This window comes from Tiliqua scincoides, chromosome 8, assembly GCF_035046505.1.
Source record: "Tiliqua scincoides isolate rTilSci1 chromosome 8, rTilSci1.hap2, whole genome shotgun sequence".
Classification (NCBI taxonomy): Eukaryota; Metazoa; Chordata; class Lepidosauria; order Squamata; family Scincidae; genus Tiliqua; species Tiliqua scincoides.
The window spans coordinates 16654622-16668698 of record NC_089828.1 but is presented as its reverse complement, the minus strand read 5'-3'; the positions used below and the strand labels follow the sequence as shown (position 1 = coordinate 16668698).

General features: G+C 47.5%; 1 non-coding gene across 1 annotated transcript; it reads right to left on the bottom strand.

Moving 5' to 3' along the window:
* Window positions 1–9158: 9158 nt before the first annotated feature.
* On the bottom strand, window positions 9159–9230 carry TRNAH-GUG (transfer RNA histidin (anticodon GUG)). Its single transcript has one exon. It is a non-coding gene; the product is annotated as a tRNA-His (tRNA).
* Between the last annotated feature and the right edge of the window lie 4847 nt (window positions 9231–14077).

The following is a 14077-nucleotide window of genomic DNA, read 5'->3' as shown; positions in this document are numbered from 1 at the left end:
TGCAGGGCTCCGCTCTCCTTGCCAGTGGCGTAGCGGGGGGGGGAAGCACCGCGTTTTGCAGGGAGCCTCCGTTTTGCTCCCCCCAGCCGGAATGTCTCCGAAGTGGAAGGGCCACTTGCACGGCGCGGGGAGGCTCCCTGCAAAACTTAGCACTTTGCCCCCCTCTAGCTACGCCACTGGCAAGGAGACAGCCTGAGCCCCAGGGCCACTTGCAGAGCACAGTGAGACTCCCTGCAAAACTTAGTGCTTTGCCCCCCTCTAGCTACGCCACTGGCAAGGAGACAGCCTGAGCCCCAGGGCCACTTGCAGAGCACAGTGAGGCTCCCTGCAAAACTTAGTGCTTTGCCCCCTCTAGCTATGCCACTGGCAAGGAGACAGCCTGAGCCCCAGGGCCACTTGCAGAGCACAGTGAGACTCCCTGCAAAACTTAGTGCTTTGCCCAGGACCTAGGAGAGGGGGGTAAAGGGGGTAGTTTGGCTCAGAGTCAGAAAGGGGGCCCAGGAGCCAAAGGAGGAGGCCCAGAAATTTCCTGGAGTCTTACATTTTCCAGTCTCGCCCAGACTCACTGCCCACACCAGATGCCAAGGGCGTTACTGTGGGCACATGGCAGCAACTACTGCCACATGCCATGCACACCAGGTGTAGGAATGCATACATTCCTTAACAGTGTAATGTCTAGGAGAAAACTGACCTGCTCCAGTAGCTCTGTAGCTTTGGATTAGTTTACTATGAAGGAGCATAGAGGAGCTCAGCCGAGCAGCTGCTGCAGAAGTCATCCTTAGTGTACACAGGACACTTTCCATTCTAGCGTGAGGCTAAATACAGTGATACTGATTTCGTGCAATGATTTTCTAGATTTGAAAGTTTTTAGGTTTTCCGTATTACTGTAACCCAGGGGTGTCCAAAGTTTTTGGCAGGAGGGCCACATCGTCTCTCTGACACTGTGTCGGGGGCTGGGGGGGGGAAGAATCAATTTACATTTAAAAATTTGAATAAATTTACATAAGTTTACTTAAATGAATACATTAAAGAATGAATGAAGGTCTTGCAATAGCTCAAGGCCTATAAAAGGCCTTGCACAAAGCAAGGCTGGCCTTTCCTTTGCTGCTGCTACTGCATCACAGATGTGAAACAACAAGCAGTGGAGGGAGCCCTCATCCCACAGCTCACGCGAGAGGTCAGACAGTCGCCCTCATGCTGAGAGCAGTTGCATCGGGCCTGTGTGGGCTCCAACAAATCTCTGGAGGGCCAGAGGCTCATTGGAGACTGGGGGCTCCCTGAGGGCCACATTGAGAGGCCTCAAGGGCTGCAAGTGGCCCCAGGGCTGGGGTTTGGGCACCCCTGCTGTAACCAGCTGCAAGCACTGGGCAGGCAGGTGGACCTGAGCTCTGCAGTGGGAAGACTGGTAGACCTGGTTTCCAAGGACTATTTCAGCTGTTGCCACTTCCCCCTGCCTGTTTTCCTCCCAATCCGCCCACCCCCACTGCCACCCCCCACTCTGTTTCACCTCCTACCTCTTTGGGAAGGGCACAAAAGAAATTTTGTACCCCCTGATAAAATTCCTCTCAGAGGCCCTGGCTTCCCCCCCCCCCCAGCACCTTGTACTTGGCTCTCTGTACCAGTCCTCATTGCTGCTGTGCCCACCAGCTTCTTCCCCAGCAGGTGCCACTTGTGCCCTCCTAGAAGCCCCACATCCTCACTCCGTACTCCCCTTCTGCACCGGATGCTGCAAACTGTCACCCATCATGTCCTTCCACCCTTTTTTCCACATCACAAGCAAAGGATCAACTCACAGTCAAAAACAAAATATAAAAATAAATTCATTTTGCATCACTGTATTAAAATTGGTGTACATGGAGAATAAATATTCTCTCTCTAGCCCCATTTTCTGGAGTCTTTCTAAAACCCAATCCTAGGCATGTCTACTCAGAAGTAAGTCCTATTATAATCAATAGGGACTTACTCCCAGGTCAGTGTGTGGATAGGACTGCAGCCTGAGATGGTGTGAGCTGGTTTGGGATGAGGAATCATCTTCAGTTTGTTTCTGACACTGTGCAAACTGCTTTTGTGAACATTTGGTTGAAGAGAGAGAGAGAGAAATATTCTCCCAGCACCATCCTATGCATGCTTACTCAGAGGTAAATCCCATTCGGTTCAGTACAGCCTACTCCTAGGTAAAGTGTGCTTAAGGTCGCACCTTAAGGTTGCTATAATAAAACAGTGCCTCCCTGTGATGGTAGTAGTAGTAGTAGTAACTTTATTGTCATTGTGCTACAGCACAACGAAATTTATGCACCTTTGAGATACAAGCATAAATATATACTACAATTCCAACAATCACACTCTACACACTCACCTGCACATTCTATACAACATGCATCATAATATAAAAACAGTATAACAGACCATAATGCCCAGGAGCATGGCAACAACTATATCGACTTATTCAATGTAATTATGGCTGTGGGATAAAAACTGTTCAGGAATCGTGTGGTGCTGCTCTAATGGTTCTGTATTGTCTACCCAAAGGCAACAGTTCAAAGAACTTATGAGCCGGATGGAAGGGGTCTCTCAGAATACTATGTGACTTCTGCAGACAGAGAGATGTATAGATGTACTCCAAAGCTGGTAGATGAAGGTTGATAAGAACATAAGAGCAGCCCCACTGGATCAGGCCATGGCCCATCTAGTCCAGCTTCCTGTATCTCACAGTGGCCCACCAAATGCCCCAGGGAGCACACCATATAACAAGAGACCTCATCCTGGTGCCCTCCCCTGCATCTGGCATTCTGACATAGCCCATTTCTAAAATCAGACCCGTAATGGATTTTTCCTCCAGAAACTTGTCCAATCCCCTTTTAAAGGCATCCAGGCCAGATGCCATCACCACATCCTGTGGCAAGGAGTTCCACAGACCAACCACACACTGAGCAAAGCAATATTTTCTTTTGTCTATTCTAACTCTCCCAACACTCAATTTTAGTGGATGTCCCCTGGTTCTGGTGTTATGTGAGAGTGTAAAGAGCATCTCTCTATCCACTCTGTCCATCCCCTGCATAATTTTGTATGTCTCAATCATGTCCCCCCCAGGCGCCTCTTTTCTAGGCTGAAGAGGCCCAAATGCCGTAGCCTTTCCTCATAAGGAAGGTGCCCCAGCCCAGTAATCATCTTAGTCGCTCTCTTTTGCACCTTTTCCATTTCCACTATGTCTTTTTTGAGATGCAGTGACCAGAACTGGACACAATATTCCAGGTGTGGCCTTACCATTGATTTGTACCATTGATTTGATGATGTGCTGCATGATCTTAATAATTCTCTGCAGAGCTTTTTTGTCCTCTGCAGAGCAATTTCCGTACCACACCAAGATATCATAGGTTAGGACACTTTCAATGGTGCAATGATAGTAAGACACAAGCAGCTGCTGTGACAAATTTAACCTCCCAAGCTTCCTCAGAAAATATAACCACTTTTGTGCCTTTTTTTAATCAACATGCTGGTGTTAATAGTCCATGAGAGGTCCTCTGTGATGTAAATACCTTGGAATTTGAAACTAGCAACCCTCTCCACCTCCTCACCATTTATGTATAATGGTGTGTGTACATCCCTCTTTTTCTGGAAGTCAGTTATAAGTTCTTTAGTTTTTTTTATGCTAAGTGAGAAATTATTTTCTTTGCACCACAATAACAACTCCTGTACCTCCTTCCTATAAGCAGACTCATCATTCCCGCTCCCACCACTGTAGTATCATCTGCAAATTTTATAATTTCATTGGTGTTATGTGATGGGGTACAATCGTGTATACAGGGAATAGACGAAGGGGCTCAGTACACAGCCTTGAGGAGCTCCTGTATTTAATATTAGAGTGGAAGAATAAGAGCCCATCCTAACTGACTGTGGCCTATTTGTCAAAAAGTCCTTTATCCACAGACAAATGTCTTGCCGTATGCCCAAACTAGTCATTTTAAAAAACAGCCTGCTAGGTAGAATGGTGTTAAAAGCAGAACAAATAACAGCTGTACATATGTACCCCATTGCTCTAAATGACGCAGGACTGTATGTAAAACAATAGAGATGGCATCATCAGTTGACCTATTACTCCTGTATGCAAATTGACAAGGATCCATGCTGGGTGGAAGACCAGACTTAATACATTTCAACACCAGCCTCTCAAAACACTTCATAATTACCTAAGTTAGAGCCACAGGTTGATATTCATTGAGAGAAGCAACTACTGTCTGCTTAGGAACTGGCACTATAATAGACGTCTTCAAGCAAGTAGGGACAGAGCACTGTGACAGAGATAAATTGAAAATATTTGTAAAAACCACAAGCCTATCCAGGTTTACTCAGAAGTACTCGTAAGTCCCATTTGGTTCAGTACAGCTTACTCCTGCGAAACTGTGCTTAAGGTTGCACCTTAAGGTTGTTTTAATAAAATACAACAGTGACTCCCTGTGGTAGAATACCACATTGCACTCACTCTGCCTGTGGGTCTGTGTCTGTCTTGCCTTTAGTCTATGTAAGTGTTTCTCAACCAGTAGTATGGGTACCACCAGTGATACTTGAGGTGGTGTATGGTGGTATTCACGGGACCCCTGAACCCCTACCACCCAACAGCGAGGTCAGGAATGAGACACAACAAACAGTGGAAGGAGACTTGGCTCAGCGGGCAGAGCTCCAAAGCATGCTCTTCCATGCTTGAAAAAGCCCTGCCACCCACCATGAGCCTCTTACTGGTGTTTGCCGCCCACCATGAGCCTCTTACTGGTGTTTGTCACAGCACATCTAGCCCCCCAACTCCAGTGGTAGTTCGAACAGGTGGACCATGTGAAGTGGTGTGGCGGAGAAACACTGGGCCATGTGCATAGCACTTTACCACATGCAGGGGAGAGCAGGACTGCACTCGTCCACTTTACATGCATTCAACTTCCCACATGAATATGGACCATAAGCCAATACAACTGGACACACATAGGACTCTCCGTGTGAACAGGAATCCTGAAAAAGCAGGCACAGAAAGAGCCCCACACATGTCTGCACATAGGATATATATGCACACATTAAGATGCACGCATGGAGGCTTAAACTAGGAATGGCTCACATAATCCTGCAGTCTTTCCATGCATTCAGTGTAACAGCTGAAGCACTGCATGAAAATGCATAAACATAAAACACATGTCATGCTTCCATTCTGTCTCCATATAACTGCCTGTCCTGAGCATAAATGTCACTGGGTTTGAGGAATTTTCTTGGTAAGCTGGCTGGGTTAGTTTTCCTATCTGCAGAGAGTCTGTACATGGGGGGGGGGGGGTAATAAAAATTGTATCCTCACCTGCAGTCTGCAGTGGTACAGTTCATTCTACCACCTCTTCTTACATCTAGTATTGGCAACCTTCAGTCTCGAAAGACTATGGTATCGCGCTCTGAAAGGTGGTTCTGGCACAGCGTCTAGTGTGGCTGAAAAGGCTAATCCGGGAGTGACAATCCCTTCCACACCGGGAGCAAGTGCAGTCTGTCCCTGGTCTGTCTCCCTGGCTATGGGCCTTCCTTCTTTGCCTCTTAGCCTCAGACTGTTGGCAAAGTGTCTCTTCAAACTGAGAAAGGCCATGCTGCACAGCCTGCCTCCAAGCGGGCCGCTCAGAGGCCAGGGTTTCCCACTTGTTGAGGTCCATCCCTAAGGCCTTCAGATCCCTCTTGCAGATGTCCTTGTATCGCAGCTGTGGTCTACCTGTAGGGCGCTTTCCTTGCACGAGTTCTCCATAGAGGAGATCCTTTGGGATCCGGCCATCATCCATTCTCATGACATGACCGAGCCAACGCAGGCGTCTCTGTTTCAGCAGTGAATACATGCTAGGGATTCCAGCACATTCCAGGACTGTGTTGTTTGGAACTTTGTCCTGCCAGGTGATGCCGAGGATGCGTCGGAGGCAGCGCATGTGGAAAGCGCTCAGTTTCCTCTCCTGTTGTGAGCGAAGAGTCCATGACTCGCTGCAGTACAGAAGTGTACTCAGGATGCAAGCTCTGTAGACCTGGATCTTGGTATGTTCCGTCAGCTTCTTGTTGGACCAGACTCTCTTTGTGAGTCTGGAAAACGTGGTAGCTGCTTTACCGATGCACTTGTTTAGCTCGGTATCGAGAGAAAGAGTGTCGGAGATTGTTGAGCCAAGGTACACAAAGTCATGGACAACCTCCAGTTCATGCTCAGAGATTGTAATGCAGGGAGGTGAGTCCACATCCTGAACCATGACCTGTGTTTTCTTCAGGCTGATTGTCAGTCCAAAATCTTAGCAGGCCTTGCTAAAACGATCCATGAGCTGCTGGAGATCTTTGGCAGAGTGGGTAGTGACAGCTGCATCGTCGGCAAAGAGGAAGTCATGCAGACATTTCAGCTGGACTTTGGATTTTGCTCTCAGTCTGGAGAGGCTGAAGAGCTTTCCGTCTGATCTGGTCTGGAGATAGATGCCTTCTGTTGCAGTTCCAAAGGCCTGCTTCAGCAGGACAGCGAAGAAAATCCCAAACAAGGTTGGTGCAAGAACACAGCCCTGCTTCACTCCGCTTCGGATGTCAAAGGGGTCTCATGTGGAGCCATCGAAGACAACAGTGCCCTTCATGTCCTTGTGGAAAGATCTGATGATGCTGAGGAGCCTGGGTGGACATCCGATCTTGGGGAGAATCTTGAAGAGGCCGTCTCTGCTGACCAGGTCGAAAGCCTTTGTGAGATCTATGAAGGCTATAAAGAGTGGCTGTCGTTGTTCCCTGCATTTCTCCTGCAGTTGTCTAAGGGAGAATACCATATCAGTGGTGGACCTGTTGGCTCGGAATCCACACTGCGATTCTGGATAGACGCTCTCTGCAAGTACCTGGAGCCTCTTCAGTGCAACATGGGCAAACAGCTTTCCTACAACGCTAAGGAGAGAGATGCCGCGGTAGTTGTTGCAGTCACCCCTGTCACCTTTGTTCTTGTACAGCGTGATGATGTTTGCATCCCTCATGTCTTGAGGTACTCCACCTTCTCTCCAGCAGAGACAGAGGATTTCATGCAGCTCAGTGACGATGATCTCTTTTCAGCATTTTAGGGCTTCAGCAGGGATGCTGTCTTTTCCAGGTGCCTTGCCAAAGGCAAGGGAGACCAGGGTCACGTGAAGTTCTTCTAGGGTTGGTTCACTGTCAAGCTCTTCCAGCACAGGCAGGCACTCAATGTTGTTCTGCGCTTCTTCGGTGACTACATTTTCTCTGGAATATAGCTCAGAGTAGTGCTGCACCCAGCGTTCCATCTGCTGCGCCCGTTCCATCTGCTGCTCCATCTGCTGCTATATTTCTCTGGAATATAGCTCAGAGTAGTGCTGCACCCAGTGTTCCATCTGCTGCGCATCTTCTTACATCACTCTGAATCTATCATCCATAGACTCAATGGGTGGGGAGGGTTAAGCCTTTCCCATTTGTTGATTCTCCCCTCTCTTGATTCTCCTTGCAAGTATCTGTCCCTGGATAACATGATGCAGAAAAGGACCCCATGTTCCCCTTGCAATGCCTGGTGCTTTCTCTTTTGTGTCCTGCTTTGATCTCCAAGATCCACAGTACTAGCCACCCTCTTGATGATACCATTTAAGCATCAGATCAGTCAAAGTGCTGAGAGAGACATTCTCATGGCTGCCCCCTAATTATAGAAACTTCCTTCCACTGGAGACTCATCAAAGTCTCAGCTTGTGTACTGTTGCAACATTGCACTGTTCAGGCTGGCTTTCAAAGGTTCAGAGTTCAGTAAATAAAAACAAACAAACAAAAACACTGGGAAACTGAAATGAATGTAATTCAGGCTGCAATTCTATTCACACTTACCTGGGAATAAGACTCATTGACTTACTTCTGAGTAGACATGGCTAGGTTTGGGCTCTAAATTACTTTTGTAGCTGTACTGGGCATCCAAGATGGCATAGACCAGCATTTCTCAAACTTTGGGTCTGGACCCACTAGGTGAGTTGCAAGCCAATTTCAGGTGGGTCATTTAGCATCTTGCTCAGCCACCATTGAAAATACAGAGCTGAAAATGCAGGGTACAGAGCTGCTGGGAGAGGCGGATTCCTGGAGGAAGAGAGGCATGGTGCTTTGCCCTGACTAGGTGGGAAGGTGGGATGCTGGAAAGGGGGAGGACTGTGTGGTTGGAGAAGGATCCAAGTCTATGTTCTGCTTTGACTTCCAAGCTGAAATGCTTGAATCCCAAGCTATACATAATAACAGCATGAGCGCACTGTGTGATGGGACCTTTGGTTGATTGCATCTTAGGTTTGAAGCCTAAATTGATGGTATCACTTCCAGCCATGACATCACTTCCATGTTAATGATATCACATCCAGTGGGTCCTGACAGATTGTCATTCTAAAACGTGGGTCTTGGTGCTAAAAAGTTTGAGAACCACTGGCATAGACTATAAACCTGCGATTTTCAACCAGTGTGCCGCAAATGGTCTGCAGGTGTGCTGCAGAAAATTGGGGGAGGGTTATTTATTATTAGGGTCATTGGGGGATGCTAGCCCCACCACCACCAGCAACAGCAGCACAGTGTGTCTTGTCAATTATCAAAAAGCTGTTGGTGTGCCTGGACAATTTTAGCACTTTGTCAGCGTGCCCGAGATGAAAAAGGTTGAAAATCGATGCTATAAACTGAAATTTTAAAAAGTCTTAAAATAGCATAAATGCAGCATGCCAAATAATTTTTTTAAAAAGTAACAACTGGGGGGAGGGAATCATGATTGAGATGCTAGAATTACAAGGGCCCAGAGAGGGGTCACCCCCCCCCTTAAAGTGCAATGGCCCCAGTTATTCTTTTCTATGGTTACAGGGTAGGGAGGCATGATTTAGCTAAATTGTATTGGGTCAGGAGGTGTGGGCTGCATTTAATCAAGGCCCCCCCCTCCCTGCCCTACCATAATTTGAAGACAGGGAAGGGATTAAGGGATTAACCCTTGACCCATGTGGTTCACCAGCACCCAAGCATGTAGATTAGAAATTACAGTGTGCGTACAGTATTTCTTTATTACAGAGAAATAAAGACTCTCAACCTCCCCAGAAACAATAGCACTTCTTGCGCTTAATACAACACTGCACACATTCCTGTGCTTCCTGGAGCCATTCCCAATTAAAAAGTAATCAGTCCTTTTCTGCCGTGACTCGGATTCGAACCGAGGTTGCTGCGGCCACAACGCAGAGTACTAACCACTATACGATCACGGCGAGCTACCGAGGACCTGAGAAACAAGCTTGGCAGTTGGCCTCTTCACTCTCACATTCGATGATGTCATCGGCCCTAAAGCAATGATTGGCTACTCTCTGCTCATGATTTGTTCCCTCCCTCTCCTCCCGAAGCTTCGCCTTCTTCTGCACACGTGACCATCCTCGATGCGGGTTCGCATTGCGCCTGCGCAGTTAGGGGAGCCTGCGCTTTAGGGAGATCAGAGCATCTGCGGGGAAGCTCAATAGCATCCTTGAAGGTGGCAGCAGTGCGCACGCGCAAGAACACTGAGCCCCTCCTTTCGCTTGCCTACTTATTTCATTCATTCATTTGTTCGTTTGAAAGGCTTTCAGCCTAAACTAGTTTATCTTTCACCTACTCAGAATTAAGTCTCATTATAGTCAATGGGGCTTACTCCCAGGTCAGTGTAGATAGGATTTTGCACCCTCAGAGCCCAATCCTAGGCATTACTCAGAAGTAACTTTCATTACAGTCAATGGGCTTACTCCCAGGTAAGTGTGGATAGGAGTCCTCAGAGCCCAGTCCTAGGCATGTCTACTCAGAAGAAAGTCTCATGATAGTTAATGAGCTTACTCCCAGGTATAGGTGTGCAGCCTCACAGCCCAGTCCTAGACATGTCTACTCAGAAGTAAATCTCATTCTAGTCAATGGGGCTTACTCCCAGGTATAGATGTATAGCCTCAGAGCCCAGTCCTAGGCATGTCTACTCAGAAGTAAGTCAAGTAGCAGTCCCTTGCCTGCCACCACTCCAGCTGGACCAGCCTTGCTGTCCCCATTCTCAGGGTGGAACAATAGTGCTTTCAGCATGGAGTGACCCAAGAGCAGCTCTCACTGGAAGTTCAAGCGGTGAACTCCAGGCTTTCCCTTGCGCTGCACTCACTCGTCTCCCATGGGCGGGGCCAGAGCTCGCTCGCTGGGAGGAGGGCGGAGGTGTGTCGAAGCTTCGACTCCTCCCCAGCCCGGAGAGCTTGCGCATGCGTGGTTGAGTTTCGAACGCCGCGTTGCGCCAGGGGGGCAAATGACTGGCGTCAGTCGGTAGCGCGCGCTGCAGACCTTGCTGTGCAGGTGTTGCTACACCTTCGGCACAGAGGCTGGGGTGTGCCCCGCACCCCTTTCAGAGGCACAAGGGTGGGACCCTCAAGCTGTCTTTGCTTGGGGTGGCACAGTCCTCTCTGACACCAGCTTTCATCTCCCATAGCAGTGCTTCCCAAACTTTTTAGCACCAGGACCCACTTTTTAAAATGACACTCCATTGCGACCCACCTGGCTTTACCAGACTCTTTAAGAAAGGAGAAGTAGAAAGAAATATTTATAAATAAATAATAACTGGAAAAAAAACCCTCAGACATTTGTCTCCCTATATTTACACATGCTTGCAAACTGCGGGAGCTGAGCTCTGTGCAGGACAGTCAGCAACTATCTTGCAAACTGCAGGAGCTGAGCTCTGTCCATGGTCATTAGGAGCATCTGATTTTTGAACAGCCTCAGGGCTTGAAGCAATTAGTTATCTGATCTATCCATCATGCTTTGGCAACCCACCAAAAATCAGGTCGTGACCCACCAGTGGGTCCCAACCCACAGACTGTTCACAGAATCCTGTTGTTGATGAGACAGACTCCATCTTGACCCCTAGACAAATTCAGTATGGCAACATTCTCAATTCTGCCTGGAACAAGCTCTGTTTGTGTGAAAATATGCAAGCTAGGTAAAATCAAGGACTACAGAAAGCAGTCAGAACTGGCTAAGATGGGACAAGTGCCAGTTCGAGGGTACTCTCTGAAATTAAGTTGCAAATAGGGTACAACGCTAATTGAACTATATAATGGAACTGCTTATGCTCTCTTATGAGTTCCTCACCCTGTGGGGAGGGGGAACTACCTTTGATCAAAGAATACAGCTTTCCTTGCCAAAGCCACCTTTCAACTCAGCCTTCTTTATTTCCACACATCACTTGTGAATGTAGGCTCAGAAGGGGGGTGGGGAGGAGGGGGCTTCCCTCTTTCTGCTACACTGTGATGGCCAAGCTTTCTTGTTGTTACACTTTGATGTTTGTTTTCCCACACCCTTCCCATGCTGGAACAGATGCCCAAGGCTGCTTAAAGTTTTAGACTTTAAACAAAAACAAATAAACACAAGACCCATAATATAAACAACAATGAAGCAGTAAATAAAAACAAAATAAGGGCATATAGAAACACAGGGGGCAGAGAGATGACACATCACACCAGGGACGTGTGGTGGTAGGGAGGCAGGTGAGGCAAACCCTCCCCATCAGAGTCCTTCGAGAAGCACCACGCGTTCCTGCAACACCTAAGGCTGGCCCTGCTTAGACTGCTACCTCTCAAGGTTGTTGTGAAGAGGTAGGGGGAAATGTGGCAAGCAGGGCAGAGGGTGGGCAGCAATGGGGTAGATCAGGTCCCCGGTGGGGGGAAGGATTGGCAGTGGATTCCCAGTCTTGTACATCAGCTATTTTTTTTTTTTTTGGGGTTGCAGCACGAAAATGGTTGAAGATCACTGCTATAATGTGTAAAGGTACCCAGAGTGATTCCCCAGATGTGGCTTTGTGAGATTGTGTCAACCAACATTGGGTATGTTTTGGGATAGACAGTTGACACCCAGATAACACAGGCCAACACACATTTTGCTTCCTTAAATGTTACACCAATTCCTGGGTATATTTGGGGTGCGGATTCCAAAAATAGCATCCGTTTTGCCCTATCATGTCTAGTTTTGGAGACATGGCATAGCCTCTTTAGTGAATGGTTCAAGCAGCTTCCTCATGAGGAAGCCTACACCATGGCTTCGTCATGAGGAAGCTGCTTGAACCATTCACTAATGAGGCTACACTAAATCTCCAAAACTAGATAGGGCAAAATGGATGCCATTTTTGGAATTGGCACCCCAAACCACCATAAAGTTTGGGTAAAACCTTTCTGACTCTCAATTTTGTAGGCCTGTGTAATCAGCCATAGGGGCTAATTGTCACCACTTTCTACAGTGGGATATTTATTTCCAAGTACAAAATGCACACCTAGTTAAGTGTGAGGGATGCAGGTTTGTAGGATTAGGTGCTGGGGGTAGGAGGAAGGCAGATTTACGGTACTGTATTGTAGTTACCATTACAAGTGTGTTGAAAAAACAAAAAGTCTTGGAATGCAGTGATTTGACAACATCTGTTGGATGTTCCTTTCCAGAATCTGAGCACTGCATGCCTTGATTTGTAGCATAACTTGTGGCCATTAAGATTTCTATACACGTCTAGTACAGTGATCTCTAAACTGTGGATCAGGACCCACCAGTGGGTTGCGAAACCGATAGGGAAAATGTAAAAAGCCCTATGGAAACCAAAATGGAGAGCCATCAGAATGGTCCCAATCCGATGAACATGGAGCTCAACAAATGCTCCAGAAGATGGCTCCTCACTATAGTAACAATTAAAAACAGAGGCTTGAGCATGAAACTGGTGTTGTTTTTTTTAAGTCTCATAAAGCTAGGTGGGTCCCAAAAGAGTATCATTTTAAAAAGTGGGTCCCGGTGTTTCAGAACTGGGAAGTTTAGGAACCAGTATCTAGTAGTTTGGGACCCACTACTAGACAGTTTGGGAACCACTGGTCTAGTAAGTCTAGTCATCAATTACAGGCATGACCCCATATCCATGGAGTTTGCATTCTGGAACCCCCCACAATTAAGTGAAACCACAGATATGGGTGAACGCCTCCCTCCACCCTCCAAAGCCAAGGGGAGCCCTCACCTCCGGAAGATCCTCTGAGCCCAGCAGAGACCACGGAAGGACATCTGCAGCCTCCAGACTCAGATTGAGCCCAAGAGGTAAAAAAACAAACAAACCTCACTTCCATTTTCTCTGTTAAACTGGAAGCAGCATTTTTAATGCCTTGGTTGGTTGGTTGGCAACCTTCAGTCTCGAAGGACTATGGTATAAGCCTACAGCACCCAGTATTCCCAGGCGATCTCCCATCCAAGTACTAACCAGGTCTGACCCTGCTTAGCTTCCAAGATCAGACAAGATTGGGCATGTGCAGGGTAACAGTTAATGCCTTTTAAGACATTAAAAAGTCACTTCTAGTTTCACAGAGAAACCGGAAGTGACTTTTTTAATCCCTAGGGCCAGGGATTTTCTGAGCCCAGCAGAGGCTGCAGACATCCATCCATGGTCTATGCTGGCCTCAGTGGATCCTCCGGAGGTGAGGGGAGCTCTGCTCACGCAGAGGGGGCACGCAGAGGGGGCATGCAGGAGGGGGCACGCAGGGGCATGCAGAGGGCCTGTGGACCCGAACCACGAATAACTGAATAGATGGATACAGAATCTGCATATACCCTGTACTCTGAAGTAGTTGTGTGGACACGATAGTGACCAGCAGATGGCACCCATTCTTTTTAAAATTTTTGATGAGGGACTTAAACCTTTTTAACAATTAAAGATTCAGCAAGCCTATATTTGTGACTTGATGTGGATAGATTGGCTAGGAATGCAAAGCAACCATGATATCGTCAGGTATCTTGTCAGGATAAAAGCACTGCCTAGCAAAATTAGAGAGGGCCTTTCTAATGCTACAAGGAGACAACAGTATTGCTGCTGGGACAGCCTGTCTTTCACAGCACTTTAACTGGAGCCAAGGGGTTGGTTTTTCCTCGAGCACTTGGCAAAGCATGGGTTGAAGCACTTCCAGGGTTTATCTCCAGCAGTGGTGCAGGCACGACCGCAAAGGAATGGGTCAGGGTAACATGCAATGGCATCTCATCGTGACCTCCGCCAAACTCCAAGAGGAGCAGTAAAGCAATAAAGTTGTTTGTATACTAAAACATTGTA